This window comes from Microcebus murinus, chromosome 15 (genome assembly GCF_040939455.1).
Source record: "Microcebus murinus isolate Inina chromosome 15, M.murinus_Inina_mat1.0, whole genome shotgun sequence".
Lineage (NCBI taxonomy): Eukaryota > Metazoa > Chordata > Mammalia > Primates > Cheirogaleidae > Microcebus > Microcebus murinus.
Genome location: NC_134118.1, coordinates 79047356 through 79066583, shown reverse-complemented (window position 1 = coordinate 79066583; position 19228 = coordinate 79047356). Strand labels below are relative to the sequence as shown.

The 19228-nt window shown below is 63.9% G+C and overlaps 3 non-coding genes and 2 pseudogenes across 3 annotated transcripts; all 5 read right to left on the bottom strand.

Moving 5' to 3' along the window:
* Positions 1-2488: 2488 nt before the first annotated feature.
* On the bottom strand, positions 2489-2607 carry LOC142876645 (uncharacterized; annotated as a pseudogene).
* Positions 2608-6148: 3541 nt separating this feature from the next.
* Positions 6149-6267, bottom strand: LOC142876644 (uncharacterized; annotated as a pseudogene).
* Positions 6268-9807: 3540 nt separating this feature from the next.
* LOC142876625 (5S ribosomal RNA) lies at positions 9808-9926 on the bottom strand. The gene has a single exon (XR_012923525.1). It is a non-coding gene; the product is annotated as a 5S ribosomal RNA (ribosomal RNA).
* Positions 9927-13465: 3539 nt separating this feature from the next.
* LOC142876624 (5S ribosomal RNA) lies at positions 13466-13584 on the bottom strand. The gene has a single exon (XR_012923524.1). It is a non-coding gene; the product is annotated as a 5S ribosomal RNA (ribosomal RNA).
* A 3537-nt stretch (positions 13585-17121) lies between these two features.
* LOC142876456 (5S ribosomal RNA) lies at positions 17122-17240 on the bottom strand. Its single transcript, XR_012923357.1, has one exon. It is a non-coding gene; the product is annotated as a 5S ribosomal RNA (ribosomal RNA).
* Positions 17241-19228: the final 1988 nt, after the last annotated feature.

The following is a 19228-nucleotide window of genomic DNA, read 5'->3' as shown; positions in this document are numbered from 1 at the left end:
CAGAGTCTGCCCCCGAGAGAAAGTACCCTGACCAGGTTCACCCGTGGGTGGGTGGCGAGCTAGCGGCATTCAGAAGAGCGAGGCCCGCAGTCTGTGCAGAAGACACCTGCACTCGGGTGTGTGTGGCGGCACGATTCACAAGCAGCTCCAGATGTTAAGCCAAGGAGAAGCCAGGGAGTTCCCAACGCCCCAGGTGTCCTCAGCCCACGACTGGCTGCTGGGGGAATGCGAAGCCCGGCTCCTTGTCTCAGAGCGGGACAACCAGGAGGTGTGACGTACACCCCGGGGTTCCCAGGAGGATCAGGCTGAAGCTGGGACTTGGCCTGAAAGTGTCCCCTCGCATGGCCACCCCCTTCCCCTTCCTGCTCCTCTACTCCTGGTGCCCCTCCATCCAGGGGCCAGACCTTAAAGAGTCACCCGCAAGAGAATCCTGGTCCCAAAGGAGCCTTCTGGGGGACCCGTGCTGAGAGAGGTTGTGGGCATGGCCCGCTGGGGCTCTGCCCGACCCAGGGCTGAGAGATGCAACCTCCCAGCTCTGGGTCCCTGCAGGGGAAGCGTTGGCAAGCACAGGGCCAGTCCTCCAAAGGCCCAGGTGCAGGGAGCCCAGGCCAAGCAGCCTGTGGAAGAAGCCACCCCGGGAAGACGACTGCAGGCCACGGCCCTTCCCACCTCCTCCTCCTCCTCCTCCTCCTGCTCCTCCACCCCCGCCCGACCTCCCACCCCCCACCCCCGACATGGCGCAGGGCTCAGAGACACCTCAGACACTTGCTACCCAAAGTGCAAAGGGCATCAGTTGCTCCTCCAAACCCCCCCCCCCGCCCAGCAGACCGCGTTGTCCAGCCAGCCCCCGGGCCTCCCTGGGGTGCCCAGCACAAAAGTGCAGACAACCACCGGACCCTCAATCTCAGTTTTCGGATGTTTTTGCCACTCTAAGGACCCGCAGGCCAGCTGGGCCTTCTGGCAGGACAGAGAGCCCCGGAATCCGACGTGGAGAGCTGGGTGTACGTCCCCACGAGGAGGCGGTCCCCACCTCCGCGGCTCTCCCCTTGCGGGGGGGGGGGAAAGCAGCCACGGGGCCTCAGAGAAGACACCAGGCTGGGCGCCCGCCCCACAGTGGGGGCACGTCCCCCGCAGGCCACTTAGCGACGGCCGCCGGCCGGCGGACGGTTGGGTGGCGCGAGACGCTGCGGCCGCCCTGCTACCGGGTTCCTGGGAGGGCGTCCTGGAACCAGCGTCCACACCAAGCCCTTGGAAGGCCCAGGCGACGGAGGAGCCCCGTCAGGCAGGGGCCGAGGACGGTGACGGCCCGGGCGGGGAGGAGCGTGTCAGGCAGGGGCAGAGGACGGTGACAGGTGACAGGCCGGGCGGGAAGGAGTCAGTCAGGCAGGGGCCGAGGAGGAGACGGGCTGGGTAAGGGTTAGGGTTAGAGTCAGGGCACAAGTCACAATCGCAAAGACCTGGAAGCGACCCGAGTGCCCATCGACCCACGAGTGCGTAAATGAAATGTGGCGCGTGGACACCACGGAGTGCTATTCAGCTAGGAGGAGCAGCGGTGAGAGGGCACCTCTCGTGGTTCTCCTGGCCAGAGCTGGAACCCGTTCCAGTAAGCCAGGTAGCCCAAGAATGGACACACGAGCACCACGTGCTCGCGCTCACCAGCAAATGGGTACGAACCGATGGACACCTAAGTGGACACAGAGGAATCACCTTCATCGGGTGGGTGTCGGGCGGGTGGGGGGAGGGGATGGGCATACACCTCCATTAGGAATGGGGTGGGTGCGCACCGACTGGGGGATGGGCGCACTTGAGGCTCTGACCCGAGGGGGGAGGCAGGGAGAGGGCAACGTACCCGACCCTAACATTGGTACCCCCACAATACGCTGGAACGACATCAGAGGTAAATGAATAAGAACACAGGGGGGAGGGGGGCACGGGCAACACATGTCACCTTAATACTTGGACTCCCATCATCTGCTTGAAAAGAGAGAGAAAAGAAAATGCAATCATAGAGATAAGAGACACTTTTTAAAAATAATGAATCCGAAGAGAAAAGTAAAAGGAGGCCTGTGGAGCAGGTCTGGGTGTGACTCCGGATCCCCCAACATCAGGTGCCACCACCAAAGATTCCTACGTGTAGCCCAGAGAACCCCAAAAGCAACGGGACGAGTTCTGGTCACATACTCCCTCCAAATGACATCCTGGCCTTCTTCTGGAACTCCCTCCCCTCTCAGACTCTCAAGGTTTCCTCCAGCGTGTCGGTTCCCACAGAGCAGACCTTTGGTCTGAGACCTGACAGTCCAGAAGCCACGCATGCTGCCGCGTGACGGCGGTGTCGCGGCTTGGGACAAGAGGAGGCCCCACGGTGCGGGCTGGGGCGCCAGGCACCGCGGCGGGCGCTGAGGGTGGGGGTGACCCCCACCCCGGGCCGCCGCCTCGCTCCCAGAGAGGGGACAGAACAGGAGGCAAAACAAAAAAAAAAAAAAGAAGAAGCCGACGGCACCCGGTATTCCCAGGCGGTCTCCCATCCAAGTACTAACCGGGCCCGACCCTGCTTAGCTTCCCAGACCAGACGAGGTCGGGCGCGTTCAGGGTGGTGTGGCCCTAGACGGCGGAGGGCGCCCCTGCCCCGCTCAAGAAGCCGAGCCTCTCTGCACTTCCCCGCCGCCTCCTCCCGCCCCAGGCCCCGCACCGGCGCTGACCCGCGCCGGGCCGGGCCTGTTGAGTTCACCGGCCGGGTCCGGCGGGCTCCGAGGGACGGGGGTGACAGGCGGGGCGGGGCGGGGCGGGCAGGGAGCGGTGGGCCGGGGTGGGGGGCTGTCTCTCTATACACACACAAACACACACACACACACACACTCACACTCACTCACTCACACTCACACAAGATGCGCCTCCACGGCTGGACTCGCCAAGGTGGAGACCTTCCAGCCCCCTTCCTCTCCTCGCCTGGCCTCCTTCCCCTACCCGCCCCCCACCCCCAGCTCGTGGCCGCCCCCGCCGCCGCCGCCGCCGCCGCCGCCGATTGCGCACGCGCGGATCGCCCGCCCTTTGACCCCAGGCAGGGGCCGCCCTCCCCGACAACCCCTTTCAGCTGGGCCCCCCACCCTGTGGGTGGGCTGCTGCCTATTCCCCCGGGCCCGGGCTGGGGCACAGCGCATGGGGGAGGGGAGCGAGTGTATGGGGCGTCTCTCTCTCTCTCTAGGGATGTGTCCCATGGGTGGGGTGGCGTGGTTTGTGGGGCGCTGAAGAAATCAGTCCCCTCCATCTCCTACCTCTGGAAAACGCCCAAGCCCTTGGAGAACTGCCGGCAACGCGACCGGGGGGGGGGGCCGGGACCCTCCTCTGCGTCCTCCTGTGGCCCAGTCCAAGGGGCCTGGGCCTGGCCGGGGCTGCATTGGACCCCGACCACCCTGGCGTGTGGACTCGCTAAAAATCGGCGATTAGATATTGGATTCCAGCTTCATTGAGGTCATTTCACTAATGAGTGCACCGGAAAGAGTTTCCTAATCCATCTGTGAGGGTGGCAACTGAAAGAGAATTTTAAAGCTGACAGAATAGGCGAGGAAAGGCATAGGAGATTTCCACACCCAGTAAGGAAGCCTTTCCCGAAATGGAAGAAAGAAACGAGCAAACAGAAACACCGGTAGCCCGCCAGGATCAGAGTCTGCCCCCGAGAGAAAGTACCCTGACCAGGTTCACCCGTGGGTGGGTGGCGAGCTAGCGGCATTCAGAAGAGCGAGGCCCGCAGTCTGTGCAGAAGACACCTGCACTCGGGTGTGTGTGGCGGCACGATTCACAAGCAGCTCCAGATGTTAAGCCAAGGAGAAGCCAGGGAGTTCCCAACGCCCCAGGTGTCCTCAGCCCACGACTGGCTGCTGGGGGAATGCGAAGCCCGGCTCCTTGTCTCAGAGCGGGACAACCAGGAGGTGTGACGTACACCCCGGGGTTCCCAGGAGGATCAGGCTGAAGCTGGGACTTGGCCTGAAAGTGTCCCCTCGCATGGCCACCCCCTTCCCCTTCCTGCTCCTCTACTCCTGGTGCCCCTCCATCCAGGGGCCAGACCTTAAAGAGTCACCCGCAAGAGAATCCTGGTCCCAAAGGAGCCTTCTGGGGGACCCGTGCTGAGAGAGGTTGTGGGCATGGCCCGCTGGGGCTCTGCCCGACCCAGGGCTGAGAGATGCAACCTCCCAGCTCTGGGTCCCTGCAGGGGAAGCGTTGGCAAGCACAGGGCCAGTCCTCCAAAGGCCCAGGTGCAGGGAGCCCAGGCCAAGCAGCCTGTGGAAGAAGCCACCCCGGGAAGACGACTGCAGGCCACGGCCCTTCCCACCTCCTCCTCCTCCTCCTCCTCCTGCTCCTCCACCCCCGCCCGACCTCCCACCCCCCACCCCCGACATGGCGCAGGGCTCAGAGACACCTCAGACACTTGCTACCCAAAGTGCAAAGGGCATCAGTTGCTCCTCCAAACCCCCCCCCCCGCCCAGCAGACCGCGTTGTCCAGCCAGCCCCCGGGCCTCCCTGGGGTGCCCAGCACAAAAGTGCAGACAACCACCGGACCCTCAATCTCAGTTTTCGGATGTTTTTGCCACTCTAAGGACCCGCAGGCCAGCTGGGCCTTCTGGCAGGACAGAGAGCCCCGGAATCCGACGTGGAGAGCTGGGTGTACGTCCCCACGAGGAGGCGGTCCCCACCTCCGCGGCTCTCCCCTTGCGGGGGGGGGGGGAAAAGCAGCCACGGGGCCTCAGAGAAGACACCAGGCTGGGCGCCCGCCCCACAGTGGGGGCACGTCCCCCGCAGGCCACTTAGCGACGGCCGCCGGCCGGCGGACGGTTGGGTGGCGCGAGACGCTGCGGCCGCCCTGCTACCGGGTTCCTGGGAGGGCGTCCTGGAACCAGCGTCCACACCAAGCCCTTGGAAGGCCCAGGCGACGGAGGAGCCCCGTCAGGCAGGGGCCGAGGACGGTGACGGCCCGGGCGGGGAGGAGCGTGTCAGGCAGGGGCAGAGGACGGTGACAGGTGACAGGCCGGGCGGGAAGGAGTCAGTCAGGCAGGGGCCGAGGAGGAGACGGGCTGGGTAAGGGTTAGGGTTAGAGTCAGGGCACAAGTCACAATCGCAAAGACCTGGAAGCGACCCGAGTGCCCATCGACCCACGAGTGCGTAAATGAAATGTGGCGCGTGGACACCACGGAGTGCTATTCAGCTAGGAGGAGCAGCGGTGAGAGGGCACCTCTCGTGGTTCTCCTGGCCAGAGCTGGAACCCGTTCCAGTAAGCCAGGTAGCCCAAGAATGGACACACGAGCACCACGTGCTCGCGCTCACCAGCAAATGGGTACGAACCGATGGACACCTAAGTGGACACAGAGGAATCACCTTCATCGGGTGGGTGTCGGGCGGGTGGGGGGAGGGGATGGGCATACACCTCCATTAGGAATGGGGTGGGTGCGCACCGACTGGGGGATGGGCGCACTTGAGGCTCTGACCCGAGGGGGGAGGCAGGGAGAGGGCAACGTACCCGACCCTAACATTGGTACCCCCACAATACGCTGGAACGACATCAGAGGTAAATGAATAAGAACACAGGGGGGAGGGGGGCACGGGCAACACATGTCACCTTAATACTTGGACTCCCATCATCTGCTTGAAAAGAGAGAGAAAAGAAAATGCAATCATAGAGATAAGAGACACTTTTTAAAAATAATGAATCCGAAGAGAAAAGTAAAAGGAGGCCTGTGGAGCAGGTCTGGGTGTGACTCCGGATCCCCCAACATCAGGTGCCACCACCAAAGATTCCTACGTGTAGCCCAGAGAACCCCAAAAGCAACGGGACGAGTTCTGGTCACATACTCCCTCCAAATGACATCCTGGCCTTCTTCTGGAACTCCCTCCCCTCTCAGACTCTCAAGGTTTCCTCCAGCGTGTCGGTTCCCACAGAGCAGACCTTTGGTCTGAGACCTGACAGTCCAGAAGCCACGCATGCTGCCGCGTGACGGCGGTGTCGCGGCTTGGGACAAGAGGAGGCCCCACGGTGCGGGCTGGGGCGCCAGGCACCGCGGCGGGCGCTGAGGGTGGGGGTGACCCCCACCCCGGGCCGCCGCCTCGCTCCCAGAGAGGGGACAGAACAGGAGGCAAAACAAAAAAAAAAAAAAGAAGAAGCCGACGGCACCCGGTATTCCCAGGCGGTCTCCCATCCAAGTACTAACCGGGCCCGACCCTGCTTAGCTTCCCAGACCAGACGAGGTCGGGCGCGTTCAGGGTGGTGTGGCCCTAGACGGCGGAGGGCGCCCCTGCCCCGCTCAAGAAGCCGAGCCTCTCTGCACTTCCCCGCCGCCTCCTCCCGCCCCAGGCCCCGCACCGGCGCTGACCCGCGCCGGGCCGGGCCTGTTGAGTTCACCGGCCGGGTCCGGCGGGCTCCGAGGGACGGGGGTGACAGGCGGGGCGGGGCGGGGCGGGCAGGGAGCGGTGGGCCGGGGTGGGGGGCTGTCTCTCTATACACACACAAACACACACACACACACACACTCACACTCACTCACTCACACTCACACAAGATGCGCCTCCACGGCTGGACTCGCCAAGGTGGAGACCTTCCAGCCCCCTTCCTCTCCTCGCCTGGCCTCCTTCCCCTACCCGCCCCCCACCCCCAGCTCGTGGCCGCCCCCGCCGCCGCCGCCGCCGCCGCCGCCGATTGCGCACGCGCGGATCGCCCGCCCTTTGACCCCAGGCAGGGGCCGCCCTCCCCGACAACCCCTTTCAGCTGGGCCCCCCACCCTGTGGGTGGGCTGCTGCCTATTCCCCCGGGCCCGGGCTGGGGCACAGCGCATGGGGGAGGGGAGCGAGTGTATGGGGCGTCTCTCTCTCTCTCTAGGGATGTGTCCCATGGGTGGGGTGGCGTGGTTTGTGGGGCGCTGAAGAAATCAGTCCCCTCCATCTCCTACCTCTGGAAAACGCCCAAGCCCTTGGAGAACTGCCGGCAACGCGACCGGGGGGGGGGCCGGGACCCTCCTCTGCGTCCTCCTGTGGCCCAGTCCAAGGGGCCTGGGCCTGGCCGGGGCTGCATTGGACCCCGACCACCCTGGCGTGTGGACTCGCTAAAAATCGGCGATTAGATATTGGATTCCAGCTTCATTGAGGTCATTTCACTAATGAGTGCACCGGAAAGAGTTTCCTAATCCATCTGTGAGGGTGGCAACTGAAAGAGAATTTTAAAGCTGACAGAATAGGCGAGGAAAGGCATAGGAGATTTCCACACCCAGTAAGGAAGCCTTTCCCGAAATGGAAGAAAGAAACGAGCAAACAGAAACACCGGTAGCCCGCCAGGATCAGAGTCTGCCCCCGAGAGAAAGTACCCTGACCAGGTTCACCCGTGGGTGGGTGGCGAGCTAGCGGCATTCAGAAGAGCGAGGCCCGCAGTCTGTGCAGAAGACACCTGCACTCGGGTGTGTGTGGCGGCACGATTCACAAGCAGCTCCAGATGTTAAGCCAAGGAGAAGCCAGGGAGTTCCCAACGCCCCAGGTGTCCTCAGCCCACGACTGGCTGCTGGGGGAATGCGAAGCCCGGCTCCTTGTCTCAGAGCGGGACAACCAGGAGGTGTGACGTACACCCCGGGGTTCCCAGGAGGATCAGGCTGAAGCTGGGACTTGGCCTGAAAGTGTCCCCTCGCATGGCCACCCCCTTCCCCTTCCTGCTCCTCTACTCCTGGTGCCCCTCCATCCAGGGGCCAGACCTTAAAGAGTCACCCGCAAGAGAATCCTGGTCCCAAAGGAGCCTTCTGGGGGACCCGTGCTGAGAGAGGTTGTGGGCATGGCCCGCTGGGGCTCTGCCCGACCCAGGGCTGAGAGATGCAACCTCCCAGCTCTGGGTCCCTGCAGGGGAAGCGTTGGCAAGCACAGGGCCAGTCCTCCAAAGGCCCAGGTGCAGGGAGCCCAGGCCAAGCAGCCTGTGGAAGAAGCCACCCCGGGAAGACGACTGCAGGCCACGGCCCTTCCCACCTCCTCCTCCTCCTCCTCCTCCTGCTCCTCCACCCCCGCCCGACCTCCCACCCCCCACCCCCGACATGGCGCAGGGCTCAGAGACACCTCAGACACTTGCTACCCAAAGTGCAAAGGGCATCAGTTGCTCCTCCAAACCCCCCCCCCCGCCCAGCAGACCGCGTTGTCCAGCCAGCCCCCGGGCCTCCCTGGGGTGCCCAGCACAAAAGTGCAGACAACCACCGGACCCTCAATCTCAGTTTTCGGATGTTTTTGCCACTCTAAGGACCCGCAGGCCAGCTGGGCCTTCTGGCAGGACAGAGAGCCCCGGAATCCGACGTGGAGAGCTGGGTGTACGTCCCCACGAGGAGGCGGTCCCCACCTCCGCGGCTCTCCCCTTGCGGGGGGGGGGGGGAAAGCAGCCACGGGGCCTCAGAGAAGACACCAGGCTGGGCGCCCGCCCCACAGTGGGGGCACGTCCCCCGCAGGCCACTTAGCGACGGCCGCCGGCCGGCGGACGGTTGGGTGGCGCGAGACGCTGCGGCCGCCCTGCTACCGGGTTCCTGGGAGGGCGTCCTGGAACCAGCGTCCACACCAAGCCCTTGGAAGGCCCAGGCGACGGAGGAGCCCCGTCAGGCAGGGGCCGAGGACGGTGACGGCCCGGGCGGGGAGGAGCGTGTCAGGCAGGGGCAGAGGACGGTGACAGGTGACAGGCCGGGCGGGAAGGAGTCAGTCAGGCAGGGGCCGAGGAGGAGACGGGCTGGGTAAGGGTTAGGGTTAGAGTCAGGGCACAAGTCACAATCGCAAAGACCTGGAAGCGACCCGAGTGCCCATCGACCCACGAGTGCGTAAATGAAATGTGGCGCGTGGACACCACGGAGTGCTATTCAGCTAGGAGGAGCAGCGGTGAGAGGGCACCTCTCGTGGTTCTCCTGGCCAGAGCTGGAACCCGTTCCAGTAAGCCAGGTAGCCCAAGAATGGACACACGAGCACCACGTGCTCGCGCTCACCAGCAAATGGGTACGAACCGATGGACACCTAAGTGGACACAGAGGAATCACCTTCATCGGGTGGGTGTCGGGCGGGTGGGGGGAGGGGATGGGCATACACCTCCATTAGGAATGGGGTGGGTGCGCACCGACTGGGGGATGGGCGCACTTGAGGCTCTGACCCGAGGGGGGAGGCAGGGAGAGGGCAACGTACCCGACCCTAACATTGGTACCCCCACAATACGCTGGAACGACATCAGAGGTAAATGAATAAGAACACAGGGGGGAGGGGGGCACGGGCAACACATGTCACCTTAATACTTGGACTCCCATCATCTGCTTGAAAAGAGAGAGAAAAGAAAATGCAATCATAGAGATAAGAGACACTTTTTAAAAATAATGAATCCGAAGAGAAAAGTAAAAGGAGGCCTGTGGAGCAGGTCTGGGTGTGACTCCGGATCCCCCAACATCAGGTGCCACCACCAAAGATTCCTACGTGTAGCCCAGAGAACCCCAAAAGCAACGGGACGAGTTCTGGTCACATACTCCCTCCAAATGACATCCTGGCCTTCTTCTGGAACTCCCTCCCCTCTCAGACTCTCAAGGTTTCCTCCAGCGTGTCGGTTCCCACAGAGCAGACCTTTGGTCTGAGACCTGACAGTCCAGAAGCCACGCATGCTGCCGCGTGACGGCGGTGTCGCGGCTTGGGACAAGAGGAGGCCCCACGGTGCGGGCTGGGGCGCCAGGCACCGCGGCGGGCGCTGAGGGTGGGGGTGACCCCCACCCCGGGCCGCCGCCTCGCTCCCAGAGAGGGGACAGAACAGGAGGCAAAACAAAAAAAAAAAAAAGAAGAAGCCGACGGCACCCGGTATTCCCAGGCGGTCTCCCATCCAAGTACTAACCAGGCCCGACCCTGCTTAGCTTCCCAGACCAGACGAGGTCGGGCGCGTTCAGGGTGGTGTGGCCCTAGACGGCGGAGGGCGCCCCTGCCCCGCTCAAGAAGCCGAGCCTCTCTGCACTTCCCCGCCGCCTCCTCCCGCCCCAGGCCCCGCACCGGCGCTGACCCGCGCCGGGCCGGGCCTGTTGAGTTCACCGGCCGGGTCCGGCGGGCTCCGAGGGACGGGGGTGACAGGCGGGGCGGGGCGGGGCGGGCAGGGAGCGGTGGGCCGGGGTGGGGGGCTGTCTCTCTATACACACACAAACACACACACACACACACACTCACACTCACTCACTCACACTCACACAAGATGCGCCTCCACGGCTGGACTCGCCAAGGTGGAGACCTTCCAGCCCCCTTCCTCTCCTCGCCTGGCCTCCTTCCCCTACCCGCCCCCCACCCCCAGCTCGTGGCCGCCCCCGCCGCCGCCGCCGCCGCCGCCGCCGATTGCGCACGCGCGGATCGCCCGCCCTTTGACCCCAGGCAGGGGCCGCCCTCCCCGACAACCCCTTTCAGCTGGGCCCCCCACCCTGTGGGTGGGCTGCCGCCTATTCCCCCGGGCCCGGGCTGGGGCACAGCGCATGGGGGAGGGGAGCGAGTGTATGGGGCGTCTCTCTCTCTCTCTAGGGATGTGTCACATGGGTGGGGTGGCGTGGTTTGTGGGGCGCTGAAGAAATCAGTCCCCTCCATCTCCTACCTCTGGAAAACGCCCAAGCCCTTGGAGAACTGCCGGCAACGCGACCGGGGGGGGGGCCGGGACCCTCCTCTGCGTCCTCCTGTGGCCCAGTCCAAGGGGCCTGGGCCTGGCCGGGGCTGCATTGGACCCCGACCACCCTGGCGTGTGGACTCGCTAAAAATCGGCGATTAGATATTGGATTCCAGCTTCATTGAGGTCATTTCACTAATGAGTGCACCGGAAAGAGTTTCCTAATCCATCTGTGAGGGTGGCAACTGAAAGAGAATTTTAAAGCTGACAGAATAGGCGAGGAAAGGCATAGGAGATTTCCACACCCAGTAAGGAAGCCTTTCCCGAAATGGAAGAAAGAAACGAGCAAACAGAAACACCGGTAGCCCGCCAGGATCAGAGTCTGCCCCCGAGAGAAAGTACCCTGACCAGGTTCACCCGTGGGTGGGTGGCGAGCTAGCGGCATTCAGAAGAGCGAGGCCCGCAGTCTGTGCAGAAGACACCTGCACTCGGGTGTGTGTGGCGGCACGATTCACAAGCAGCTCCAGATGTTAAGCCAAGGAGAAGCCAGGGAGTTCCCAACGCCCCAGGTGTCCTCAGCCCACGACTGGCTGCTGGGGGAATGCGAAGCCCGGCTCCTTGTCTCAGAGCGGGACAACCAGGAGGTGTGACGTACACCCCGGGGTTCCCAGGAGGATCAGGCTGAAGCTGGGACTTGGCCTGAAAGTGTCCCCTCGCATGGCCACCCCCTTCCCCTTCCTGCTCCTCTACTCCTGGTGCCCCTCCATCCAGGGGCCAGACCTTAAAGAGTCACCCGCAAGAGAATCCTGGTCCCAAAGGAGCCTTCTGGGGGACCCGTGCTGAGAGAGGTTGTGGGCATGGCCCGCTGGGGCTCTGCCCGACCCAGGGCTGAGAGATGCAACCTCCCAGCTCTGGGTCCCTGCAGGGGAAGCGTTGGCAAGCACAGGGCCAGTCCTCCAAAGGCCCAGGTGCAGGGAGCCCAGGCCAAGCAGCCTGTGGAAGAAGCCACCCCGGGAAGACGACTGCAGGCCACGGCCCTTCCCACCTCCTCCTCCTCCTCCTCCTCCTGCTCCTCCACCCCCGCCCGACCTCCCACCCCCCACCCCCGACATGGCGCAGGGCTCAGAGACACCTCAGACACTTGCTACCCAAAGTGCAAAGGGCATCAGTTGCTCCTCCAAACCCCCCCCCCGCCCAGCAGACCGCGTTGTCCAGCCAGCCCCCGGGCCTCCCTGGGGTGCCCAGCACAAAAGTGCAGACAACCACCGGACCCTCAATCTCAGTTTTCGGATGTTTTTGCCACTCTAAGGACCCGCAGGCCAGCTGGGCCTTCTGGCAGGACAGAGAGCCCCGGAATCCGACGTGGAGAGCTGGGTGTACGTCCCCACGAGGAGGCGGTCCCCACCTCCGCGGCTCTCCCCTTGCGGGGGGGGGGGGGAAAGCAGCCACGGGGCCTCAGAGAAGACACCAGGCTGGGCGCCCGCCCCACAGTGGGGGCACGTCCCCCGCAGGCCACTTAGCGACGGCCGCCGGCCGGCGGACGGTTGGGTGGCGCGAGACGCTGCGGCCGCCCTGCTACCGGGTTCCTGGGAGGGCGTCCTGGAACCAGCGTCCACACCAAGCCCTTGGAAGGCCCAGGCGACGGAGGAGCCCCGTCAGGCAGGGGCCGAGGACGGTGACGGCCCGGGCGGGGAGGAGCGTGTCAGGCAGGGGCAGAGGACGGTGACAGGTGACAGGCCGGGCGGGAAGGAGTCAGTCAGGCAGGGGCCGAGGAGGAGACGGGCTGGGTAAGGGTTAGGGTTAGAGTCAGGGCACAAGTCACAATCGCAAAGACCTGGAAGCGACCCGAGTGCCCATCGACCCACGAGTGCGTAAATGAAATGTGGCGCGTGGACACCACGGAGTGCTATTCAGCTAGGAGGAGCAGCGGTGAGAGGGCACCTCTCGTGGTTCTCCTGGCCAGAGCTGGAACCCGTTCCAGTAAGCCAGGTAGCCCAAGAATGGACACACGAGCACCACGTGCTCGCGCTCACCAGCAAATGGGTACGAACCGATGGACACCTAAGTGGACACAGAGGAATCACCTTCATCGGGTGGGTGTCGGGCGGGTGGGGGGAGGGGATGGGCATACACCTCCATTAGGAATGGGGTGGGTGCGCACCGACTGGGGGATGGGCGCACTTGAGGCTCTGACCCGAGGGGGGAGGCAGGGAGAGGGCAACGTACCCGACCCTAACATTGGTACCCCCACAATACGCTGGAACGACATCAGAGGTAAATGAATAAGAACACAGGGGGGAGGGGGGCACGGGCAACACATGTCACCTTAATACTTGGACTCCCATCATCTGCTTGAAAAGAGAGAGAAAAGAAAATGCAATCATAGAGATAAGAGACACTTTTTAAAAATAATGAATCCGAAGAGAAAAGTAAAAGGAGGCCTGTGGAGCAGGTCTGGGTGTGACTCCGGATCCCCCAACATCAGGTGCCACCACCAAAGATTCCTACGTGTAGCCCAGAGAACCCCAAAAGCAACGGGACGAGTTCTGGTCACATACTCCCTCCAAATGACATCCTGGCCTTCTTCTGGAACTCCCTCCCCTCTCAGACTCTCAAGGTTTCCTCCAGCGTGTCGGTTCCCACAGAGCAGACCTTTGGTCTGAGACCTGACAGTCCAGAAGCCACGCATGCTGCCGCGTGACGGCGGTGTCGCGGCTTGGGACAAGAGGAGGCCCCACGGTGCGGGCTGGGGCGCCAGGCACCGCGGCGGGCGCTGAGGGTGGGGGTGACCCCCACCCCGGGCCGCCGCCTCGCTCCCAGAGAGGGGACAGAACAGGAGGCAAAACAAAAAAAAAAAAAAGAAGAAGCCGACGGCACCCGGTATTCCCAGGCGGTCTCCCATCCAAGTACTAACCAGGCCCGACCCTGCTTAGCTTCCCAGACCAGACGAGGTCGGGCGCGTTCAGGGTGGTGTGGCCCTAGACGGCGGAGGGCGCCCCTGCCCCGCTCAAGAAGCCGAGCCTCTCTGCACTTCCCCGCCGCCTCCTCCCGCCCCAGGCCCCGCACCGGCGCTGACCCGCGCCGGGCCGGGCCTGTTGAGTTCACCGGCCGGGTCCGGCGGGCTCCGAGGGACGGGGGTGACAGGCGGGGCGGGGCGGGGCGGGCAGGGAGCGGTGGGCCGGGGTGGGGGGCTGTCTCTCTATACACACACAAACACACACACACACACACACACTCACACTCACTCACTCACACTCACACAAGATGCGCCTCCACGGCTGGACTCGCCAAGGTGGAGACCTTCCAGCCCCCTTCCTCTCCTCGCCTGGCCTCCTTCCCCTACCCGCCCCCCACCCCCAGCTCGTGGCCGCCCCCGCCGCCGCCGCCGCCGCCGCCGCCGATTGCGCACGCGCGGATCGCCCGCCCTTTGACCCCAGGCAGGGGCCGCCCTCCCCGACAACCCCTTTCAGCTGGGCCCCCCACCCTGTGGGTGGGCTGCCGCCTATTCCCCCGGGCCCGGGCTGGGGCACAGCGCATGGGGGAGGGGAGCGAGTGTATGGGGCGTCTCTCTCTCTCTCTAGGGATGTGTCCCATGGGTGGGGTGGCGTGGTTTGTGGGGCGCTGAAGAAATCAGTCCCCTCCATCTCCTACCTCTGGAAAACGCCCAAGCCCTTGGAGAACTGCCGGCAACGCGACCGGGGGGGGGCCGGGACCCTCCTCTGCGTCCTCCTGTGGCCCAGTCCAAGGGGCCTGGGCCTGGCCGGGGCTGCATTGGACCCCGACCACCCTGGCGTGTGGACTCGCTAAAAATCGGCGATTAGATATTGGATTCCAGCTTCATTGAGGTCATTTCACTAATGAGTGCACCGGAAAGAGTTTCCTAATCCATCTGTGAGGGTGGCAACTGAAAGAGAATTTTAAAGCTGACAGAATAGGCGAGGAAAGGCATAGGAGATTTCCACACCCAGTAAGGAAGCCTTTCCCGAAATGGAAGAAAGAAACGAGCAAACAGAAACACCGGTAGCCCGCCAGGATCAGAGTCTGCCCCCGAGAGAAAGTACCCTGACCAGGTTCACCCGTGGGTGGGTGGCGAGCTAGCGGCATTCAGAAGAGCGAGGCCCGCAGTCTGTGCAGAAGACACCTGCACTCGGGTGTGTGTGGCGGCACGATTCACAAGCAGCTCCAGATGTTAAGCCAAGGAGAAGCCAGGGAGTTCCCAACGCCCCAGGTGTCCTCAGCCCACGACTGGCTGCTGGGGGAATGCGAAGCCCGGCTCCTTGTCTCAGAGCGGGACAACCAGGAGGTGTGACGTACACCCCGGGGTTCCCAGGAGGATCAGGCTGAAGCTGGGACTTGGCCTGAAAGTGTCCCCTCGCATGGCCACCCCCTTCCCCTTCCTGCTCCTCTACTCCTGGTGCCCCTCCATCCAGGGGCCAGACCTTAAAGAGTCACCCGCAAGAGAATCCTGGTCCCAAAGGAGCCTTCTGGGGGACCCGTGCTGAGAGAGGTTGTGGGCATGGCCCGCTGGGGCTCTGCCCGACCCAGGGCTGAGAGATGCAACCTCCCAGCTCTGGGTCCCTGCAGGGGAAGCGTTGGCAAGCACAGGGCCAGTCCTCCAAAGGCCCAGGTGCAGGGAGCCCAGGCCAAGCAGCCTGTGGAAGAAGCCACCCCGGGAAGACGACTGCAGGCCACGGCCCTTCCCACCTCCTCCTCCTCCTCCTCCTCCTGCTCCTCCACCCCCGCCCGACCTCCCACCCCCCACCCCCGACATGGCGCAGGGCTCAGAGACACCTCAGACACTTGCTACCCAAAGTGCAAAGGGCATCAGTTGCTCCTCCAAACCCCCCCCTGCCCAGCAGACCGCGTCGTCCAGCCAGCCTCTGGGCCTCCCTGGGGTGCCCAGCACAAAAGTGCAGACAACCACCGGACCCTCAATCTCAGTTTTCGGATGTTTTTGCCACTCTAAGGACCCGCAGGCCAGCTGGGCCTTCTGGCAGGACAGAGAGCCCCGGAATCCGACGTGGAGAGCTGGGTGTACGTCCCCACGAGGAGGCGGTCCCCACCTCCGCGGCTCTCCCCTTGCGGGGGGGGGAAAAGCAGCCACGGGGCCTCGGAGAAGACACCAGGCTGGGCGCCCGCCCCACAGTGGGGGCACGTCCCCCGCAGGCCACTTAGCGACGGCCGCCGGCCGGCGGACGGTTGGGTGGCGCGAGACGCTGCGGCCGCCCTGCTACCGGGTTCCTGGGAGGGCGTCCTGGAACCAGCGTCCACACCAAGCCCTTGGAAGGCCCAGGCGACGGAGGAGCCCCGTCAGGCAGGGGCCGAGGACGGTGACGGCCCGGGCGGGGAGGAGCGTGTCAGGCAGGGGCAGAGGACGGTGACAGGTGACAGGCCGGGCGGGAAGGAGTCAGTCAGGCAGGGGCCGAGGAGGAGACGGGCTGGGTAAGGGTTAGGGTTAGAGTCAGGGCACAAGTCACAATCGCAAAGACCTGGAAGCGACCCGAGTGCCCATCGACCCACGAGTGCGTAAATGAAATGTGGCGCGTGGACACCACGGAGTGCTATTCAGCTAGGAGGAGCAGCGGTGAGAGGGCACCTCTCGTGGTTCTCCTGGCCAGAGCTGGAACCCGTTCCAGTAAGCCAGGTAGCCCAAGAATGGACACACGAGCACCACGTGCTCGCGCTCACCAGCAAATGGGTACGAACCGATGGACACCTAAGTGGACACAGAGGTATCACCTTCATCGGGTGGGTGTCGGGCGGGTGGGGGGAGGGGATGGGCATACACCTCCATTAGGAATGGGGTGGGTGCGCACCGACTGGGGCATGGGCGCACTTGAGGCTCTGACCCGAGGGGGGAGGCTGGGAGAGGGCAACGTACCCGACCTTAACATTGGTACCCCCACAATACGCTGGAACGACATCAGAGGTAAATGAATAAGAACACAGGGGGGAGGGGGGCACGGGCAACACATGTCACCTTAATACTTGGACTCCCATCATCTGCTTGAAAAGAGAGAGAAAAGAAAATGCAATCATAGAGATAAGAGACACTTTTTAAAAATAATGAATCCGAAGAGAAAAGTAAAAGGAGGCCTGTGGAGCAGGTCTGGGTGCGACTCCGGATCCCCCAACATCAGGTGCCACCACCAAAGATTCCTACGTGTAGCCCATAGAACCCCAAAAGCAACGGGACGAGTTCTGGTCACATACTCCCTCCAAATGACATCCTGGCCTTCTTCTGGAAATCCCTCCCCTCTCAGACTCTCAAGGTTTCCTCCAGCGTGTCGGTTCCCACAGAGCAGACCTTTGGTCTGAGACCTGACAGTCCAGAAGCCACGCATGCTGCCGCGTGACGGCGGTGTCGCGGCTTGGGACAAGAGGAGGCCCCACGGTGCGGGCTGGGGCGCCAGGCACCGCGGCGGGCGCTGAGGGTGGGGGTGACCCCCACCCCGGGCCGCCGCCTCGCTCCCAGAGAGGGGACAGAACAAGAGGCAAAACAAAAAAAAAAAAAAAGAAGAAGCCTACGGCACCCGGTATTCCCAGGCGGTCTCCCATCCAAGTACTAACCAGGCCCGACCCTGCTTAGCTTCCGAGACCAGACGAGGTCGGGCGCGTTCAGGGTGGTGTGGCCCTAGACGGCGGAGGGCGCCCCTGCCCCGCTCAAGAAGCCGAGCCTCTCTGCGCTTCCCCGCCGCCTCCTCCCGCCCCAGGCCCCGCACCGGCGCTGACCCGCGCCGGGCCGGGCCTGTTGAGTTCACCGGCCGGGTCCGGCGGGCTCCGAGGGACGGGGGTGACAGGCGGGGCGGGGCGGGGCGGGCAGGGAGCGGTGGGCCGGGGTGGGGGGCTGTCTCTCTATACACACACAAACACACACACACACACACACTCACACTCACTCACTCACACTCACACAAGATGCGCCTCCACGGCTGGACTCGCCAAGGTGGAGACCTTCCAGCCCCCTTCCTCTCCTCGCCTGGCCTCCTTCCCCTACCCGCCCCCCACCCCCAGCTCGTGGCCGCCCCCGCCGCCGCCGCCGCCGCCGCCGCCGATTGCGCACGCGCGGATCGCCCGCCCTTTGACCCCAGGCAGGGGCCGCCCTCCCCGACAACCCCTTTCAGCTGGGCCCCCCACCCTGTGGGTGGGCTGCCGCCTATTCCCCCGGGCCCGGGCTGGGGCACAGCGCATGGGGGAGGGGAGCGAGTGTATGGGGCGTCTCTCTCTCTCTCTAGGGATGTGTCCCATGGGTGGGGTGGCGTGGTTTGTGGGGCGCTGAAGAAATCAGTCCCCTCCATCTCCTACCTCTGGAAAACGCCCAAGCCCTTGGAGAACTGCCGGCAACGCGACCGGGGGGGGGGGCCGGGACCCTCCTCTGCGTCCTCCTGTGGCCCAGTCCAAGGGGCCTGGGCCTGGCCGGGGCTGCATTGGACCCCGACCACCCTGGCGTGTGGACTCGCTAAAAATCGGCGATTAGATATTGGATTCCAGCTTCATTGAGGTCATTTCACTAATGAGTGCACCGGAAAGAGTTTCCTAATCCATCTGTGAGGGTGGCAACTGAAAGAGAATTTTAAAGCTGACAGAATAGGCGAGGAAAGGCATAGGAGATTTCCACACCCAGTAAGGAAGCCTTTCCCGAAATGGAAGAAAGAAACGAGCAAACAGAAACACCGGTAGCCCGCCAGGATCAGAGTCTGCCCCCGAGAGAAAGTACCCTGACCAGGTTCACCCGTGGGTGGGTGGCGAGCTAGCGGCATTCAGAAGAGCGAGGCCCGCAGTCTGTGCAGAAGACACCTGCACTCGGGTGTGTGTGGCGGCACGATTCACAAGCAGCTCCAGATGTTAAGCCAAGGAGAAGCCAGGGAGTTCCCAACGCCCCAGGTGTCCTCAGCCCACGACTGGCTGCTGGGGGAATGCGAAGCCCGGCTCCTTGTCTCAGAGCGGGACAACCAGGAGGTGTGACGTACACCCCGGGGTTCCCAGGAGGATCAGGCTGAAGCTGGGACTTGGCCTGAAAGTGTCCCCTCGCATGGCCACCCCCTTCCCCTTCCTGCTCCTCTACTCCTGGTGCCCCTCCATCCAGGGGCCAGACCTTAAAGAGTCACCCGCAAGAGAATCCTGGTCCCAAAGGAGCCTTCTGGGGGACCCGTGCTGAGAGAGGTTGTGGGCATGGCCCGCTGGGGCTCTGCCCGACCCAGGGCTGAGAGATGCAACCTCCCAGCTCTGGGTCCCTGCAGGGGAAGCGTTGGCAAGCACAGGGCCAGTCCTCCAAAGGCCCAGGTGCAGGGAGCCCAGGCCAAGCAGCCTGTGGAAGAAGCCACCCCGGGAAGACGACTGCAGGCCACGGCCCTTCCCACCTCCTCCTCCTCCTCCTCCTCCTGCTCCTCCACCCCCGCCCGACCTCCCACCCCCCACCCCCGACATGGCGCAGGGCTCAGAGACACCTCAGACACTTGCTACCCAAAGTGCAAAGGGCATCAGTTGCTCCTCCAAACCCCCCCCTGCCCAGCAGACCGCGTCGTCCAGCCAGCCTCTGGGCCTCCCTGGGGTGCCCAGCACAAAAGTGCAGACAACCACCGGACCCTCAATCTCAGTTTTCGGATGTTTTTGCCACTCTAAGGACCC